The sequence below is a fragment of the Lissotriton vulgaris genome, chromosome 3_1, assembly GCF_964263255.1.
Source record: "Lissotriton vulgaris chromosome 3_1, aLisVul1.2, whole genome shotgun sequence".
NCBI lineage: Eukaryota > Metazoa > Chordata > Amphibia > Caudata > Salamandridae > Lissotriton > Lissotriton vulgaris.
Genome location: NC_141689.1, coordinates 167468266 through 167489252, shown reverse-complemented (window position 1 = coordinate 167489252; position 20987 = coordinate 167468266).

Below are 20987 nucleotides of genomic sequence, written 5' to 3'. Positions count from 1 at the left end.
TGGTTTATGTTCATGACATGTGCACTAGGTATCGAAGAAGTATTACTATGTCTTGATGTGAGGCTTTCTGACTGCGTCGGGGAGATAAAGGGGCCTATTATGAGACGTGTAACCTATATGTTGCAACGAAACATCGCGTGGGACGGGAGCACTGCTCATGGGCTGGGCCCTCCACTCACTTTGGGGAATGCACGACACACGCGACTGGAGCGTGACCCAATGCTTGATGGTATTAGATGCGTCATGCCGGATGACGCTCATTCTGGTATAAGTGTACACATGCACACATGGGGGATACAAACTTGAACATCATCACATGGAATGTGAGAGGGCTCGGTGATCATAGAAAGAGAAGGCACATTCTAAGCTATCTTGATCGACATAACATTCATATTGCCTTCCTTCAGGAGACGCATTTCAAACCTCATGGGCCACACTCATTTGGGAAACGGTGGGCCTCTTATACAGTTTTCTCCTCATGTTCATCATATGCACGAGGTACTGCTATTCTGATCAAAAGGAACACGCCTTTCTATTTGGCTGGCTCCACGTCAGACACACAAGGGAGGTTTTGCTTAATGTGGGGCAGACTGGGTCACATGGCTGTGACATTGGCCTGCTGCTACGGCCCTAATATGGACAATCCACAGTACTTTACTGACCTGTGGGCGGCAATTGTGGGCACTGGACCACAACACATCATATGGGGGGGTGATTTCAACACTGCCCTGAACCCTGTCTTGGACAGATCACACCCCACCCCCCATCACTATACTCAGGGGAGTGAAGGACTGGGCTAGTCTAAGGCCCAGCGGTGCCAGGGGACAACACCTTCGTGGGTTACCTGTTCCGGCGTACAATTTACAGAGACACTGGACACTTCCTTCGGCGTCAAAGATCGAATTTATTTACTGCAGGGAACACAGAAGTCACAAGAAGTACAACGCATGTAGGTTCTAGGAGACTGCTTCAAATTGCAACAGTGGATCGCTCCTTTTATACATATTTTCGTCATAGCACAACATGGCGAACAAAAGGTTACAACTCAGTTCCCACAGTAAACTTCAAAAGGGCTGCTTTCATGTATTCAGGATCCCGGAACATAATTACAGTAGCATCGCCGGTTCCCAACTGTAAAAGTACATTATCCCAACATTAAGTACATTCCATTCTGGCTGTAAACGAGGTTTAAGGAAGAGTCAGAAACAGGTGCAAGGGAAAACAAAGATAGACAACAGATTGGAAAGAGTGTGGGGGGCGATATCGGAAACATGATTGCAGGATCAAAGGAGTCGTGCCTAATGAATGCACGGCTAAAACAATAGACCAGCACGGCAAGATGAGCCTCGAGCGGGGCCATCTGCCTCTACAGTATCATCCCCCTCATCATAAAGACACCCTCAAAGGAACACGTGTCTTCCGCAAGAGCTTGGGAATCCCAGGGTCACGAAGCGGACAGTGTCCGTTCGCTGGCTACTTGAGGGCAAGAGACAAAATGGATGCCGTATCTAAAATGGAACCCGTGGGTTCAGATGAAGAAACCCACGAATAAGACGAAGGGTTCAGGTCAGCATAGCGAAAACGCGTACACCCACTAAACTCGTCATTTGCGGTTCATAGATACCAAACTCGTCCATATTCGAACGAGTCAAAAACACCGCTTATAATTGTCACGGAACCTCAGACGCTCCTTTTGCCCTCATGTAGGCAAGCACTAGTCGATATCAGAATCGATCTCGATATTCATCAGATCATTCAGATGTTGCTGCAACATTATTCTATCCATCAATGCTTCCTTGGTAACAGATGGCCGTCTTATACACGTCGTAGCACAGAGGCCACATAAGGCAGGACCACACTGTACACAAAGACAACACGTGAACAGAAATGCTACAACAACCCCAATGATCATCAGAATCTTCCAACCCCACGTCGACATCAGGCCCCAAAACCATCCTAGTAGCGTCCAATCACCTACGTCCACGTATATGGACTCGGAGATCTTATGCAACTTTGAGATGGCTTGATAGACAGTTGGAGCGTTATCAGGGATGAAAATACAGCAAATCGAATGGATCACCTTACATACACCACCTCTATCTGCGAGAACAACGTCTAAAACCATACAGTTTTGTAACGTCATAAGCCTATCCGCCTGAAGCTCTGCTGTCAGATTACCAAGAGCCCTTGCAGTTATATTAGGAGTCGATTCTACCACACGAGTCAACTGTCTCAGGTTCCTACTATTGATCATAGGTCCCCAAAACGGCAAGAAACCCTTAAAGAAGTCTCCTGCTTCTTGACCGGCAGTGTCTTCTTCGCTAATAACGCCTCTCACAACTCTAGTCTTGTGATAGTCCGACCCAACTGTGAAGGTCGGTGGCAACAGATTCGCAATATAACAGGTGCCCGAGAAATCACGAGGCAACCATGTATATGCGCGGTCGTAACATACAAAGTATGTACCCTTGGCAGTCAAAAGAACAGGGGAAGAGAGTGTTGGTAAAACATACGTTTCAGTGCAAGCACTCCTCCCAAGCTGAGCTCGCGGGCTTCGGCCAAGACCTTTCAAGCAAAAATTACCAAGATGGGGTACGATCCAGATCGGAGATGAGCTTTTAAGCTGTCTATCACCCACTGACATGCTATACTCAGCCTCACTCAGATCCCTGTATGCTCGCACCTCTTCCTCTGGGATAAGCGATGCGTCAAAAATATCTCTATCTAAATCAGCGATCGCTCTCGCCAAAGGCTTGTGGTACGGCCCAGAACCATGATCTGCAGTGCGTGGCTCTCGATGGGGGTAGGAATCTAGTGCGCTACGAAACATAGTTTGGAATGCTCGAGCTGACCCCTGGGAACTATAAGGAAGGACCAAATACGGAATTCCCCGATCCATAGTATGTGGCATTAAACCACACACCCAGTGTTCATCACCAACTGATGTTGATGAAGAAGCTGGACAAAGGAGTTGTTCATGAATTCCGCACGTCTAATCTGTTCGTGTTGGGGTAGAGGATGAAAGGAATGTGGAGAAATAGTGGGAGTAGATTTTGGTTCAGAAGAAGAAGTAGGTAAAGCAGAAGGCAATAACGACTGTAGTCCAAAATACACTCCACCCACCAGTAGCATGGAAACAGTTGAAAACAGCAGGAATACCTGAAACAGAAAGCATTTTGTTCGTACAACCCTATGTAGTGTTGATCTTTGAACTAACACCTTCTCCACTTCCGACAACTTTGAGAATTCCATCCTCTAAAAACCGTCCGCAACGTTCTTGACGCACTTTGTTCTGAGAAGCGATTATCAATTCCCAGGAGTTCCCAGGAATCGACAAAAGTACCGACCTAGTGTCAGGAACCTGCTAAACAGAAGGAAGTTCCCGCACGGCCCTACGGTCAACCCCGATGTAAGGTTTTCTTTAATCAAACATTTAATTTTAGTGCAAATCTCTTAGCTGTGGAAAAAGAAACATACGTGGAAAAGAACTCAAGAATTAATGGAAGATGCAATTGTTCATAATGTTCAAAATGACAATAAAGGGTAATATGAATTCAAAAAAAAAGGGAAAAAACCAAAAAGTGTTTTATTAGTCTTTGTTGTGAGAACGAAGAAAATATCTGCTTTTTCCAGGACGAGTCTGTTCTTCAAATAATTGTTCAGGTTGCGGAACAGAGTCCTGTCGATCAGATGAGATTTCAAGTCTTGAGTTTTCCAAAGATGAAGGTTCAACAAATGTGTCTGACTGCAATGAAGTGTCTCCTACAAGTTGAGCATCGCTGAACGGCACAAATGTTATCGGGGTCTCGGTCTCCGTCATGGCGATTCCTGTCCTCACCCACGAATCTGCCGGTAAAGGTATAGGCACCTTCTTGGTGTGGGTGGCATGCACCCAATTTTTCCGGCCTTCCAGACGAACTGCAGTTCTCGTGGCAAGGAGGACCTGGAATGGTCCAACGAATCTCGGCTCCAAATTGCGCTTCCTGCCAAAATTACGGGTAACCACCCAGTCACCCGGTTGGAGCCGATGTCCAGGACCCTCAGTCTGTGCCGGCAGTGCTTCAAAGACCTGTTGATGAATTAACCTCAGTTTAGCAGTCAGATCATGAAGATAATCAATTAACATTGGGTACTCAAGACTATCGAAGGCCCTAGGCCTCGGGACCCCCCAAATGTTCGCAGGACGGCCGAACACAATCTCATATGGGCTAAGCCCTACTCGAGAGTGTACAGTCGCCCTGGTCGACAAGAGAGCCAGAGGCAAGGCATCAGGCCATGACAAACCAGTCGTAGCTTGGATCTTAGCGAGTTTCAGTTTCAGAGTACCATTGTACCCTTCAACTAAACCTGCTGACTGGGGATGATTGGCACTATGGAATTTTTGTTGAATTCCAAGGCCTTTACACACACTCTGCATCACACTCCCCACAAACTCACTTCCGTTATCTGACCATGCAATCTGTGGCATTCCATACAGAGGAAAGTATTCCTTCAGTAGGACCTTTGCTGTGGACAAGGCAGTATTATCTTTAAGAGGATAAGCCTCGATCCATCTGGAGAATGCGCAAACCACAACTAAAACGTACTTCAGATTATTACATCTCTCCATATGGATGAAGTCCAGTTGGATAACTTCAAAGGGACATGTAGGAGGAGCAAAATGGCCAGGTGGGGTAGGAGTGCCCTTGCCAGGATTGTACATCATGCATACCATACAATTCTTAACCACTCTCTCAGCACATTTAGCAATACCATCATTCTTCCATACAGGGGACAGCAACTTGCAGATACCTTTTGCGCTAATATGTGACAAGCCGTGAGCCATAGTCACAATGGCTAGCACATATGCATCCGGCAACATCCATCTCTGATTTTCCGACAAATCAATCCAACATCCGTGCGCATCTAACTTTCCCGTGCTTTCTTTCCACTTAGTCTTTTCAGTTTCGGTGGCCTCATTCTGAATCGCTTTCACACTCTCAACAGTGTCCTCACACATGCCAGTCTCTGCAGGACACCTTACTGAACTCGTAACGTACATTCGGGTTGCAAGGTTTTTAGCTGTCTCTTTAGCAATCTCATCCGCAAACGCGTTACCACGACCAACATCATCCGTCACCTTTCGGTGCGCGCTGCATTTAATAATTGCCACCTGCTTAGGCAATGTAAGTGCGTCCAAAAGATCGTTCATGAGCTGTCCGTGTTGGATCTTCGTGCCATGCGATGTTATAAATCCTCTCTCCCTCCACAGACGACCAAACCTATGTGCAACGCCAAAAGCATATTGGCTATCAGTAAACACATTCACTCGCTTTCCCTTAGACAAAACAAACGCTCTCGTCAACGCAATCAACTCTGCCGCCTGCGCAGAATTCTGACTCAATCTTGCAGTTTCCACAACCGTACTCAACGTCACCACAGCATACGCAGTCGTCACATCACCATTCGGCAACTTAAAGCACGAACCATCAACATACAAAGTACCATCGGGATCTGCCAATGGAGTGTTTTTTAGGTCAACACGACCCTTTGTTTCTTCCTCAGTTCGCAAATAACAATCATGTGGTGGTACATCATCTGATTCCATATTAGTCGGCAACAACGTCGCCGGGTTTAGTACATTGCAGCGCTTTATTTGTATGTAACTTGCCAAAAGCGTCAACTCATAACCGGACAACCTTGCACTCGTCAAGTGTTGGGTTTTTGTACAATTCAAGAAAGTGTCAACTGCATGTGGAACCATCACCGTAAGCATATTATCCATGACCAATCCTGCAGATTGTCAGATGGACACCGCAGCCGCCGCTGTTGCTCTTAGACAACTCGGCAACGCTCTAGCTACTGGGTCCAAGGTAGAGGAAAAATATGCACATGGACGCTGCTTACCACCAAATTGCTGCGTCAAGACACTCAACGCACAACCCTCTCTCTCGTGAACGTATAGTGTAAACGGCTTGCTGTAGTCAGGAGTACCTAACACAGGAGCCGAACACAACGCATCACGCAATTCGGAAAAACTTTTCTGACACTCTTCAGTCCATGGCAAAGGAGTCGGAACATCCTTGCACGTGAGGGCTACCAATGGCTTCGCTAGCAATGAAAAATTTGGAATCCATTGCCTGCAGTATGACGTGATACCTAGAAAGGCACTCACATCTCTCTGAGTTGTTGGCACAGTCATTCGAGCGATCGCTGCGATTCTCTCTGGGGTCAACCTTCTTCCCTCCTTTGACAATAAGTGACCTAAATAGGTTACTTCTTGACAACAATATTGCAGTTTAGAAGGTGACACCTTATGATGTAAGTCACAGAGATGCTGTAACAGCGATACTGTAGCAGTTTTGCAAATCTCTTTGGTGTCGGCAGCCACTAACAGGTCATCAACATACTGGATCAAAGCCACACCAGCCGGTAATACAAATGCATCAAGTTGACTCTTCAGGGCTTGGCTGTATATCGATGGACTCTCACAATAGCCCTGAGGAGCGCGCTTAAACCTGAAGCTGCGACCACCTAAGGAGAAACCGAATAGATCTCTGTTTTCCTCAGCAATCGGAATGCTAAAGAAAGCATTCTTCAGATCGATCACTGAGAACCATGAAGCGGAGGCTGGAATCAGGGTCAGTAAAGCCGTAATGTCAGGCACTACAGGAAATTGTGGAATCACAATTTTGTTCACCTCCCGAAGATCAATGACAAAACGATACACAGGAGGCTTAGATGGATCAGTTCGTTTCAAAATAGGTTACACAGGACTATTACACACGTTTCCCCGAGTTTCCTCGATAACATCTTTCTTGATCAAATCATAGATGATCGCTAACAATGCTTGTTCACCATCGAGAGAGATCCGATACTGGGGAATACGTGGCAATGGCACATTCGATTTCAATTGGACAACATAAGGGGATATGTCCAACAGGCCCACATCATTGGGACCTGGAGCCCACAAAGACTTAGGAAGAGAACTCAATTCCGGTGGGAGCTTATCAGTTGACAAAAACATAGGAGAGATCACTCTCTGACCTAAATTAAGCTCCACTCTCGAAGGAGAACAGTACAGAGTCGCATATAACCGTTTCAACAAATCCAGGCCCAAAAGATTCTCACCACAACCAGTAGTCAAAATCAAAGGAGCTTTCAGCTCACAAGGCCCAATTGTAAGGGGCAACGGGCAAGAAACCGGATTGCTAACGGGGGCGCCAGAGAATCCAACGGAAACATTCGTTAAGCCAGACAAAGGTGCGCCAGGGAGTTTCGAATGCATGATGGAACTTTTCGCTGCACCAGTGCCCAACAGAAAAGGCTCAACTACGCCCGATGTGGCAACTGCGACGTAAGGCCCTCTCTGATCAACCGGAACTGATACTACTCCCTCTCTTTGTCTGTGGCTGTCCTAGTAATTACCGTCATCCATATCATGCTCGACGTAACAATCGTCCACATGATACTGTGCAGATCTACCTGACGATGAACCACGCTGATCAAAACAATTATTTGAATCTGATGAATTATTAGAACGATCGTTCTGATTTTGGGTAACACCACGACCTCTACCACGCGAAGCCTGTTGAGGACCACTACGACCTCCTCGAGCCGAACCACCACTATTTCGGTCGCGCAAGACCGGACAATCAAACTTTAAATGACCCTCACCTCTACAGTATGCACATTGATTATATCTGAGCATAGATCTCGGCGTAGAAGAGTCATTACGCGACTGCGACCTAGAAAATTGTGATTGTGATCTATTCTGCTGCCGAGAGTCATTTTGATTCGAGCGTGGAGGATACGCTTGCTGCAACAAAACTTTCGTTTTGAGATCCTTTGTTTTCTTATCCGCACGATCATTTTCCTCCTTTTCCCTATTTTCGTAATATTGAGCCGTGGCCAATATTTGAGCAGAAGTGGAAACAGCCCACAAACCTTCAGAGTTTTTCAGCTTATTGCTGAGTTCAGGCAACAAATTCGATACAAATTTATCTACAAATAAATGCTGACCTCCCTCAGTGCTCATATCCTGACCACTGTGATCGATGAATGCCTCCTCAAATCTCGTAAAGAAATCGGAGACACTCTCGTCCTTCTTTTGCTTGCATGCAGACAGTTTATCCCAATTAACTTTCATTGCTAGCATAAGTGTCTTCATTAGCGTAATGATTCTTTGAGGCAGAGCCGTAATTAACTGCTCAGGCTTAGCTCCACCAACCTGCAATGCGTCAGCCGCTACAAGTGCAGCCCAGTCACCGCCTAACTCAGCTGCGTGATTCTCTTGACGTATTTTCGCCCAAATTGGTTGAGGTACTACATTACCAAACAACATGTCGATATCGGCAAGATTCATGACAGTAGCATCCACAAGTTGGGATAACTCCTTATGATAACCAGCCGGATTTTTACGGGGGTCAGGTAGAGATTGTTTCACCTGCAAAACTTCCGATCGCTTCCATGGGAGGTGTATCCAAACTCTCTGGAAGAATGGCAAAATCGGAGGGTTAGCACCAGGGTTACCTGGCATCCACACTGGGGGGACTTCCCGCATGGGATACTGACCAGGCGTTGCCATCCACTCCTCAGTTTCGTCCTTAAACAATGCTCGAGGTAGTACAGTAGGCCGAAAAGATAGAAGATGTTCTACAGCACGTCGAACATTACTACCCACGATCATACCACTCGAAAACTGATGTTGAAGTTCAGTCACATCGGGCGGCACATTGTCTACCTCATCATTATCCATCACTTCTCGTAAACATTTACACATTTCCTCAAACACAAATCTCTGTGCGGGCTCATTAAATTGGGAGTACGTCTCAAAAATTATGCGCGGAGTATGTTTAGCGGGGTACCTAATCCAATGACGCGCCATTTTTATTAACGTATCACGTTCCCTACCATCAGGAATTTGACTTCGTCTTTGAGGGACATCAGAAACATCGTACCCAAGAATCGGTCCAAAAGGAGAGTAAAGATTAGCAACAGCATTAGGTATGCGACTACGAACAAACGGAGAAGAGGAGAGAAGTACAGGAGCGACAACATGGGGACTAAACACAGGAGCAGTAGGAGCAGTAGGAGCAGCCAAAAGAGCAGAAGTAGCGGGAACAGTAGACTGAGAAGGTATAGGCAGTGGAGCAGTGGGAACAGGAGCAGGTAAGGGAATAGGAACGACTTGGGGAACAAGAGGATTCGGAAGAACCGGACCAGCGACAGGCTGACCAGCAGCTGCCGGAACAACAGGTTGGGGAACAGGAGGAACTACAGGAGCCGTAGTATCCTGTGCGTATGGAGGTGGTGACTTCAGTAGATAGGACAACAAAGGGTCCTCTACCGCTTCCTCTCCCTTCTTATCAGTACTTGACGGTAAAACGGGATAACACTTATCCACCGCCATACGTTGTAGTCTATCAAAAACTTCCTTTTCCTTTTCTTCTTTGTCTCGCTGAAACTGCTCTGCATTTCTCATCGTCGTAACGATACCTTCCCTTTTATTTCTTTTAAGCTGTTTGATTTCTTTCTGCTTGGCCTCTTTACGCCATAACCGAAAGGAATCAAACATGGCCGGCCTAGACTTCTTTTTGAACAATTTCGCTTCTAGATTATCCAAAATTGTCGTTTCGAAACTACCATGAGGTGGCCAACTAAGGACACCGTCATCTTTAGTATAGCGGACCCAGCAATCATTATATGCAATAGGACCCATTCCATGTCGACTATATAAATCATAGACCGGAGTTCCAACTGGAGGTATCGGACATGAGTCCTCCAATCGGGAATCCGCACCACAACTTTTAAAGCAACTAAACAAAGTACTACGGCCAGGCATCATGCACACTAACCGAGTTTCACAAACTTCAAGGGTTATTGGATTACGATATCCTCGCAAAAATGCAAAGCCCTCGGTTTTTGGCAATTGCAATCGTCAAATAAGACCCACCAACTAAGAACCAACAACGAAGAACCACAAATGCAATGGAACCATGCAAACAACCAAGCACCAACAACAACCAACCAAAGAGCAATGGCGTCACCAGGAAGGCCCGTCAATGGTCTCCCTGTACAAAGAACTACGCCAGGCGCCAAAACAGGTCGACAGTCAGGGCATCAGTCCGTCGCAGCCGTCAGGAGGCGGGAATCTTCGCGGGAAAAGTCTTCGGGCCACTTGTTTCGACAACAGGATCGATGAAGCGGGGTGCACCTTCCCTCGGAGATTTCACACGAAGTTCCTCACGATCGTCGGGCTTTGGACCGGTACCGCTGATGTCGCCCCACGTTGGGCGCCAACTGAAGGACTGGGCTATTCTAAGGCCCAGCGGTGCCAGGGGACAAAACCTGAAACCTTCGTGGGTTACCTGTTCCGGCGTACAATTTACAGAGACACGGGACACTTCCTTCGGCATCAAAGATCGAAGTTTATTTACTGCAGGGAACACAGAAGTCACAAGAAGTACAACGCATGTAGGTTCTAGGAGACTGCTTCAAATTGCAACAGTGGATCGCTCCTTTTATACATATTTTCGTCATAGCACAACATGGCGAACAAAAGGTTACAACTCAGTTCCCACAGTAAACTTCAAAAGGGCTGCTTTCATGTATTCAGGATCCCGGAACATAATTACAGTAGCATCGCCGGTTCCCAACTGTAAAAGTACATTATCCCAACATTAAGTACATTCCATTCCAGCTGTAAACGAGGTTTAAGGAAGAGTCAGAAACAGGTGCAAGGGAAAACAAAGATAGACAACAGATTGGAAAGAGTGTGGGGGGCGATATCGGAAACATGATTGCAGGATCAAAGGAGTCGTGCCTAATGAATGCACGGCTGAAACAATAGACCGGCATGGCAAGATGAGCCTCGAGCGGGGCCATCTGCCTCTACGGTATCATCCCCCGCATCATAAAGACACCCTCAAAGGAACACGTGTATTCCGCAAGAGCTTGGGAATCCCAGGGTCACGAAGCGGACAGTGTCCGTTCGCTGGCTACTTGAGGGCAAGAGACAAAATGGATGCCGTATCTAAAATGGAACCCGTGGGTTCAGATGAAGAAACCCACGAATAAGACGAACGGTTCAGGTCAGCATAGCGAAAACGCGTACACCCACTAAACTCGTCATTTGCGGTTCATAGATACCAAACTCGTCCATATTCGAACGAGTCAAAAACACCGCTTATAATTGTCACGGAACCTCAGGAGGGAAGTCCTTTGTGCGATTATTGAGGAACATAAGCTCATAGATGCATGGAGATCAATGCATGGGACAAAGGGGGAGGGTACACACTTCACTGCGCAGGCACGCTCGTGGGCCAGACTGGATTATGTACTCTTGACACCACAGCTCTACACATCCCTAGAATACTCAATTCATCCCCCCAGAACATATTCGGACCACTCGCCTGTCATAGTCACGCTGAGAGGAACCGAACTGGGGCCCCCGGTTACGGCATGGCGTATGCAACCCACGATGCTACTTGATTCAGAATTCCAAGAAGAACTTAGAACTGAATGCTTAGATTTTTTCAAACGTAAGAAAGACTCAGTCCAATATGTCGAAACTATATGGGATGCTTTCAAGGTCACGCTTAGGGGCCTCTGCATATCGAAGGGCTCGGGTGTGCTCAAGAGTATTCTGAATAGACTAAAGACTCTGGAATCAGATCTTAGACGCGCGGAGGATGCACTCCGCGCACATCCAGGGAGTGATACCCTGGCTGTGATCCGTGCCAAACTGTCGGAATACACTGATGAAGCTGCTCGGGAGGTGAAGTTCAGGAACAAACACTGGGTGGCAAGAAGATATGGGGAGGCTGAAAGGCCGAGGAAGGCCTTGGCTGCAACGATTGGACTTATGCGCTCGCCTACTGTCATACTTGAATTGGAAACGGCTGAGGGGACACTACTCAGGGACACCACACACATACTAAATGCCTTTGTAGAACACTACAGCACGCTATACTCCTCGAACAGAACAGGGGAACTAACACTTGACGACTACCTGGCGGATGTATCATTGGGGTGGCTGAGCGACTCACAAAGGGCCTTCCTAAGCGCCCCGTTCGAATTAGACGAAGTACGTGAAGCTATCATGCACATGAAATCGGGCAAGGCCACAGGGTTGGACGGCATCCCTATTGAATTTTACAAGACATTCATAGACTTCATGGCGCCGGTCCTGCGCGAGGTGTATGAGGATGCCTTGGAGGTTGGCCATCTCCCCGCCTCTATGAGAATCGCCCTCATCACATCCCTCCTCAAGCCAGGGAAGCCTGCTACTAACTGTGATTCATATAGGCCCCTGTCATTGCTGAACTGCGGTGTGAAAATTCTCGCTAAATTAATAGCAGCGCGCATTAGCCTTCTATTACCCGATCTGATACTCCCCGACCAGACTGGATTTGTCCCGTGCAGGGCGACATCACATAATCTTCGCACCTTTTTCTCTGTCTATGATTCCGTACACGAAGACTTGCCGATGGCGGCCATATTTTTGGACGCCACCAAGGCGTTTGATTCGCTAGAGTGGGATTATGTATTCAGGGTACTCGAACGCATGGGCTTCCCACCTATCTTCATATCCTGGATTAGACTATTGTATACACGCCCGGTAGCCAGGGTACTAATTAACAGCAGATTGTCCCCGGAATTCCCGGTGTCCAGGGGTACTAGGCAGGGTTGCCCCCTTACCCCACTCCTATTTGCCATAGCTACTGAGCCCATCGCAGCAAAACTGCATCAACATCACCGAGATAGTGCATTAAGATGTTTTCAACGGCAGATACTAATCTCGATGTATGCCGACGATATTACACTCTTTGTCCGCCACCCGGGTAAGAACTTGCACCCCATCCTTAGAGAATTCATTCGGTTTGGAGCCCTCTCCGGCGTCCAGATCAACTGGACCAAGTCGTGTATTTTCCCACTTACCGCCTCGACCCATACATTTCCGTTGGAGTACCCACTTGCCTGGTGTGAGGGAGATTTTAAATACCTAGGAATACATATAGAAAAAGACAGAGAGGCGTTGATTCGGGCTAATTATGGCACAGTGATGGATAAAATCAGTGACAAGATCTCTAGATGGATAACCCTTCCTCTTTCGATGGCTTGGAGGGCTTCCTTAATTAGGATGGTGATACTCCCTCAGCTCCTGTACCTTTTCCTGAACATACCATTTCACCATGGAGCCTATTTTTTTAGACTGCTACGCTCGGAACTGCTTAAACTAGTATGGGCGGGAAATCACCAAGGCTCAAATGGGAGGTCCTTATCAGGCCTTACTCACAGGGTGGCTTTGGGATCCCGGATTTTGAGCTTTATTATCGCGCAGCTCAGGCCCACTTTGCCTACTTCTGGGTGCGACAACCTAGATACATGCCCCAATTGGCAGCTGAACACTGGCTGGCACACCCAACCCCGATTGAAGGCGCATTATACTCCCCTGTGGAAGGTAGGGACAAGACCCCCAACACAGTACTGAGCACAGTGACTGCGTGGCAGGGGATAACATCGCAACTCGATCTGCGACTATTGTATGCCCCATTGTTACCCTTGGTTTACCACCCGCAGCTACCACTTCTACAAGAAGCAGGCTTTCAGAAACTACTGACGAAAATACATGTCCGAACATAAGGGGACATATACCGTAGTGGCACGTTCCATTCCAAGGAACAACTATACGAAGGTATACAGCCGACACCGCTAGAGGTGTTTTATTATATCCGACTCCGGCACGGTTTACAGGCAGTTACACCTGACTTCCCACACGAGCCTCCTGTACTTCTCCCACTACAGAACCTACTCTTGCATAAAAACCCCAACAAACTGGTGTCTACACTATATAAATCAGTCCGTGCCAATCTGGAATACACTGACTTACCTGCTAGGAGGAAGTGGGACCAGGAGTTGGACATAACCCTTACTGATAGACAGTGGGATTTTTGTATGCAACAGACAGAACACATATCGGCTAGCAGCAGATATAGGATCATTCATTACAAATTCCTACACAGATTGTACCGCACACCTGCACGGCTACACAGATTCCAGTTAAGAGCCACTGACAATTGTGATCGATGTGGTGAGCCTGGGGCAGATTTCTTACACCTTGCATGGGGATGCGATCAGGTATGTCGTTACTGGGATCAAGTCTTTCAAGCCATCTCCAAAATGATACACATGGTAGTAGATCCATCCCCGATTGTAGCGCTACTGGGCTATGTAGAGCCACTCCAGGCAGCCCACCGTAAGTATGTGGCACTGGCTATGCTGTTGGCCAAGCGCACAGTGGCTTGCAGGTGGGGGAGGGGACGGGGCCCCAAATTCAAGGATTGGATGCAGGACATGGTGTACTGTCAAGAACAATTGCATACCTACTCTGAACTGTTACCGATTGCCTCTAGACCTACTGATATATGAGCCCCGCTGCAATGCTATCTACTGGAGGTTACCTCGGAAGATGACAGGGATTGCTGATTTATGGGATATGCTAATGATGTGCTGCTATGTACTCGCAGGGTCACGGGGGAGTGTACAAGAGTGGTATGCGGTTGTGTTTTTCTGCTATTGGCATTACCATTCCCCCCCCCTCCCTTTTCTCCTTTTTACCCTGCGGACCGCTCATGTGATTGGTGTTGTTTCTGTGCTTGTTAAGTGACGCTGTAGAAGTGATTGCCCGATGTATGGGGTATGGGGGACCATGTTGAGGTCTCATAAGTAACAATGGACTGCTCCGGTTTTCTTCTTGTTCCCTTGCGTTGCACTGTCTGAGCTTCACCACGCCCAGGAGTGGGCCCCCCACTTACCTGACGCTCGGATGTCTCTCATTGATAGACTTGATACCGCACACGTTGAGGTTTAACAACAAAAAAAAAAACTGTAAAAAGCGAGACAAATTGATTTGTTTATATTGCCTATGCAGACTGTCAGTACATTTCTATAACAACTATGTAACTGTACCTGTGAAACTGTTTTTATATATCTTATAATCCTGATGATGGTACAAATAGCGGCCGGCCTCAGGGTTGTAGGCGTGACGCTGTGTTCACTTGACAGTACTTAATAAAAGTCTTGCACCAAAAAAAAAAAAAATCCTGGAGGCAGAGTGCGTGGTTTCATGTGAGATGGTGCTCTAGCATGAGCTGAGCCTGTCTTCAGCTGTCGGGAACAACTCCCTTAGCTGTTCCAGGATATTGCCATACCATATACTCTTAAGTGCATTATAATCCTCGCTGTTATATGCTAACTTTGGTTTGGCTTTATCAAAACATGTCGAGTAAGGTGTCATACTATTTGGAATACTATCCCCTCGACAGTTCTGTCGACGGGGATAGCATTCCACCCTTCTAGAGGGACACGACATGTACATAGCCTTAACCCCGGTTAAAGTTAACCAGAGCCTCAGCATCACAAAATGGATGCTGCCACCACAGACACAAGTCTGACCTCCTGCTGCTGGGAGTCCTTCCAGCGAGGGAGGCTTGGACAAAGGGTTTCCTGCCTTGGGAGGTGTGAGCACCACCCCAGACAGGATTTTGCGTATTGGGTAGGACAGGGCTGAATAGAATCTGACATGCCCGGGGCACACAAGGTGTCCCCGTGCATAAGCCAGTCCAAACTGGTCCTGGGACTTTCCAGACCCAGGCCTGGCGAGGAGCTGGACAAAGAAAAGGGGGTGTAACCGCCCCCCTTCCTGGTCCCACCAAGAGGAGGGACCTAGCAGGTGATCCACCCCTCAGATTGGGAAAAAGAGTGGGAACAGTGCCATAGCACCTCAGATCATCCTGAATCAACTTGAAACTAAGAAGACGACTGGACTTCGACATTCTGCTGCACAGAAGACTGAAGAGCATCTCCCTTGTGGCCTAGGAGTGGCCACCCTGTGAACACAGGCACCATCCAGCAACTCGACGTCTGCTTTGCCGCCGCCTCCTGCCGGAGCCCGAGCCCAGAGCCTGATCAGACCCAGACTCCCAGACTTCTCACCGCCCGGTCCACAGTCCCTGCAAAGAAGGGACCCGTGGAAGCACCGAAAGACGTGGGACCGGACATCTCGAAAGACCCCCGAGAAGCTGACTGCGCAGCACCCGAGGCACCCTCGATGCTGTGCTTTGGGGTTTGAGAAGCCCCACAACCAAGCAGTTTTTGCATCGAAGATCAGCCCCCCAGCATCTCCACGATCTGCGTGGGGCCCTCTTGCATTGTGCCACTCGACGCGCCATCCCGGCCACTTGCCACGTGGTCAGTGGCCATCTTGGCGACGAAACCTACAATCTACACTGCGGGTCTGGTTGCTCCAGACTTGCCCTCGCTCCTGTAAAAAGGAGCACCCGCTCTAACCTTGCTGGTCCGAGCGATAAGCCTTTTTCACTTCCTGCGTGGCTTGCATTAGCTAAGGCCTGTTTGCTCCGATCAAGTTGCCGACACCGCCATCAGCTAGAACCTTCCTGGGACAGCTCGTGATCGACTCCTGGACGTCCTCGACCTCTTTGTGTCCACGTGGCTGCTGAGAGAAGCTACACCTCATCGCCTGTTTGCACCCGACATCGCCTGGTTCCAATCTGGTTCCACGGTAGTCACTGGCTAGTGACTTTGAACATTGTCCCCTCTGCTTTCAGGTCTTCACCACTTCAGATCCACCCTTGATCCACCGGACCTCTTCCCATCAAGCCGCCTGCAGCATTTTCAGCTCCAAGCACCATCGACCTGCGTGACAAAACCCGACACTACTTCGCACCTGTGCACCCGCTTCCTGTGGGTGAGGTAACTCAGCAACGCTGGTGTTCCCACACTGGTATACACCTTTAGTGTCTGTGTCTAAAGTTTCATCCTTATAGGTCACTCGGAAGGTTCCTAAAACACTAACTTTGTAACTTTTACGTACCATAGACAATGCATTGGTGAATGCGTGCACTTTAAACACTGCAACCGAGTCCCGCGGGCCTTTCCCGACTTAGTCACTGCTAGTCCCTATCAGCTCCAGCGATTCCCAAGGCCCTAGGCCTACTTCCTTTTCGATTGGTATCTCTTATACCACTTTCTTAATATATGGTTTGAGTGAACACCCACCCTCATCCATATTGTGCAACTTTTGTGTATTTTAACTGTGTTTTGTTTTAACGCTTGTGCGTCTGTGCTCATAAAGAGTATAGGGGATATTTGTAGTTAATAAATATATATATATTTTCAATATATATCTGTGTGGTGTCCTTTCATTTCAGAGTTTAGCCTAAGACTGCTTTGTCCACGCTACCACTAGGATAGCTGGTCTATAAGGTTGACTTACAACCAATCATCATAAGGGTTGCTTGGCATGGTACAAGGTGATCACTAGAACTAGATAGCATCATATACCAGGCCAACTTCTCACAGGCTTATTAGGTTTTTCTCTATTTGGCTAAATTGTGTCTGGACTGTCTTTCTGTGGGTGTTCCTTATTTCTTTAACTGTATTGTTGTCTGATTGGTTTGTTACAAATACCACCTCTCCTACTTTCCCTTAGTCTACCTTGTCAAGCTACCAAAGGTGAACCGTGAAGGCCATTTTCTCCATGTAGACTGCATGCAGCACACTTAGATAAAAGGCAGAGTGCGCATGATTGGTTTAGTCAGCCTCAGAGGGCCGATGAAACACTCCGGGCCTACTGCATTGGGCAAACCACTCCTTTCTGACCCGCCCCCAACCAGGCATACCCTTCTGCTATTCCTTACATTGATGCCAGTGGTGGGATTCAAATCTACCCCTTTATAATTCTATAGTGGGGCCAGGCAACCAGGCACAGTTATCAACTTGTGTGTATTCAAGAATATTTCTTTGTTAGTCACTGTCACAAATTTGAGGAAAAAGGTGACATGTCAAACTTGAACACCAATTGTCAAAGTATTATTTTTTAAATGTTTTGTATATTAATACTAATATGTTGATTCATTTGATGAGTAGTAAAAGTATACACAAAAATTAATACAGGTGCATAGAAAAATAAGGTAAAAGATTGATTGTGATAAAACATTTTTACATTGCTAAATATAACAATACGCTCAGTTGGTAGAAGGTTCCTCTTCTGACACAGGTACCCACCCACCGCCTTCCAATTTACAATGTTTTAAAGAATATGGCAGCCTGCAATATCAGAGTGGAAGATAAGCTGTTTTTTCCAGTTCAAATCAAAACCAAATCATAAAGTTCCTTCAATTGTGGGATCTGTCATATAGGGATCATTGACAAAATATCGACCTACATAATATCGACCTACAGGAATATCGAGTCAAAAATATCGAGGGCAAGAATATCGACATCCTATCTACAACATGGTAAGTACAAAAATATCGAAAAAATAATATAGATGTTAAAAATATCGATGTTAAAATATCGCTTTTTTTCTTTTAAAATATAATTGTGAAATAAAGTAAATAACACTAATAAATAAAATGTATATAGCTAAAAGTATCTAATAATGTTTAAAATTAATAAATAATACATATTTAATAATAATACATTAATTAAATATATACAGTAAATATATAATATATATGTACTGAACAATAAATAGTAATAATTATTTTACTAATTTATAATTTAATGAAATATATCAATCAATCAATGGCATTTATAGAGCGCACTACTTACCCGTAGGGTCTCAAGGCGCTGGGGGGAGGGGGGTGCCGCTACTGCTCGAACAGCCAGGTCTTCAGCTTCTTCCTGAAGGAGAGGTGGTCTTGGGTCAGGCGCAGGTCGGTCGGGAGGGCGTTCCAGGTCTTGGCGGCCAGGTAGGAGAAGGATCTTCCTCCTGAAGTCGCTCTTCGGATGCGGGGGACGGCGGCGAGGGCGTGGTTGGCCGATCGGAGGTGGCGTTTGGGAGCGTAGAAGTTGATTTGGTTGTTGAGGTAGCTCGGGCCTTGGTCGTGTAGGGCTTTGTGTGCGTGGGTGAGGAGGCGGAAGGTGATTCTTTTGTTGACGGGGAGCCAGTGCAGGTCTCTCAGATGTCCGGAGATGTGGCTGGTTCGTGGGATGTCGAGGATGAGTCTGGCTGAGGCATTCTGGATCCGCTGGAGTCTCTTCTGAAGCTTGGCGGTGGTGCCGGCGTAGAGGGCGTTGCCGTAGTCCAGTCGACTAGTGACGAGGGCCTGGGTGACGGTCTTCCTGGTCTCGGTGGGGATCCACCAGAAGATCTTCCGTAGCATGCGTAGGATGTTGAAGCACGCCGAGGAGACGTTGTTGACTTGCCTGGTCATGGAGAGGGAGGAGTCCAGGATGAAGCCCAGGTTGCGCGCGTGGTCTGTCGGTTTGGGTGCGGTGCCCAGGGCGGGGGGCCACCAGGAGTCATCCCAGGCGGAGGGTGAAGAGCCCAGGATGAGGACCTCCGTCTTGTCTGAGTTCAGTTTCAGGCGGCTGGTCGTCATCCACTCGGCTACCTCTTTCATCCCTTCGTGCAGGTTGGCCCTGGCGGCGGCGGGGTCGTTGGTCAGGGAGAGGATCAGCTGGGTGTCGTCGGCGTAGGAGATTATGCTGAGGTTGTGTTGGCGTGCGATGGCCGCGAGGGGGCTCATGTAGACGTTGAAGAGGGTGGGGCTCAGCGAGGAACCTAATTTACTAATACATTTACAAACATAAAACAATAACATAAATAAAATGTAAAAAATATAAATAATTAAATATTCTTTTAATATTTATAACATTAATTATATAAAACGTTGGATAGCGTAAGGGTAATAATTACTATTCCCACTCCAGAGAGTGCAACTGTAGGAAAAGCGTTGGATAGCGTAGGAGTATAAATTACTATTCCCGCTCCAGAGAGTGCAACAGTAGGGAAAGCGTTGGATAGCGTAGGGGTAAAAATTACTATTCCCACTCCAGAGAGTGCAACAATAGGGAAAGCGTTGGATAGCGTAGGGGTAAAAATTACTATTCCCACTCCTGAGAGTGCACCAGTAGGGAAAGCGTTGGATAGCGTAGGAGTAAAAATTACTATTCCCACTCCAGAGAGTGCAACAGTAGGGAAAGCGTTGGATAGCATAGGAGTAAAAATTACTATTCCCACTCCAGAGAGTGCAACAGTAGGGAAGGTGTTGGATAGCGTAGGGGTAACAATTACTATTCCCACTCCAGAGAGTGCAACAGTAGGGAAAGTGTTGGATAGCGTAGAGGTAACAATTACTATTCCAACTCCAGAGAGTGCAACAGTAGGGAAAGCGTTGGATAGCGTAGGGGTAAAATTTACTATTCCCACTCCAGAGAGTGCAACAGTAGGGAAAGCATTGGATAGCGTAGGGGTAAAAATGACTATTCCCGCTCCAGAGAGTGCAACAGTAGGGAAAGCGTTGGATAGCGTAGGGGTAAAAATTACTATTCCCACTCCAGAGAGTGCAACAGTAGGGAAAGCAATGGATAGCGTAGGGGTAAAAATTACTATTCCCACTCCAGAGAGTGCAACAGTAGGGAAAGCGTTGGATAGCGTAGGAGTAAAAATTACTATTCCCACTCCAGAGAGTGCTACAGTAGGCAAAGCGTTGGATAGCGTAGGAGTAAAAATTACTATTCCCACTCCAGAGAGTGCAACAGTAGGGAAAGCGTTCGATAGCGTAGGGGTAAAAATTACTATTCCCACTCCAGAGAGTGCAACAGTAGGGAAAGCGTTGGATAGCGTAGGAGTAAAACAATAACATAAATAAAATGTAAAAAATATAAATAATTAAATATTCTTTTAATATTTATAACATTAATTATTTAAAACGTTGGATAGCGTAAAGGTAAAAATTACTATTCCCACTCCAGAGAGTGCAACAGTAGGGAAAGCGTTGGATAGCGTAGGAGTAAAAATTACTATTCCCACTCCAGAGAGTGCAACAGTAGGGAAAGTGTTGGATAGCGTAGGGGTAACAATTACTATTCCAACTCCAGAGAGTGCAACAGTAGGGAAAGCATTGGATAGCGTAGGGGTACAATTTACTATTCCCACTCCAGAGAGTGCAACAGTAGGGAAAGTGTTGGATAGC